Source organism: Octopus bimaculoides, chromosome 10 (assembly GCF_001194135.2).
Source record: "Octopus bimaculoides isolate UCB-OBI-ISO-001 chromosome 10, ASM119413v2, whole genome shotgun sequence".
Taxonomy (NCBI): domain Eukaryota; kingdom Metazoa; phylum Mollusca; class Cephalopoda; order Octopoda; family Octopodidae; genus Octopus; species Octopus bimaculoides.
The window spans coordinates 23891492-23891884 of NC_068990.1; the positions used below are offsets into that span (position 1 = coordinate 23891492).

The 393-nt window shown below is 39.7% G+C and overlaps 1 long non-coding RNA gene across 1 annotated transcript in view; it reads right to left on the reverse strand.

Annotated features, from left to right (window-relative positions):
* The window catches only part of LOC128246982 (uncharacterized), a 37074-nt gene that overhangs the window by 5052 nt on the left and 31629 nt on the right, over positions 1-393 (reverse strand). The gene's annotated exons all lie outside the window — the stretch shown is intronic.

Here is a 393-nt window from a genome sequence, read left to right on the forward strand (position 1 = left end):
TGTGTGTGTGTGTGTGTGTGTGTGTGTGTGTGTGTGTGTGTGTGTGTGTGTGTATCCGCGTATTTATGCTAGCGCAGAGGCCATTTCATCTACATTTAATGCTGTCAGGTATTCGTAGGATTTATGTCCACCAGTCAACAAGCAGAAATTAATCTGCATGTTCTGTTGGGTCTTGCTATCAATCGTACCTGAATGAATGCCAGATTCTTTTTCTTTTTTTAAAGAGTTTCTGAAGTAAAAAAATTCATGATGGTGTTGGTGGTGGTTGTGGTGACGATATTGCTACTGGTGACGATGCGGTGGTACTGGACATTTTTCGTATGGAATAGGTATGATACACACACATATTCATACACAAGCACACACATGTTTGTATGTATGTACGTATATATA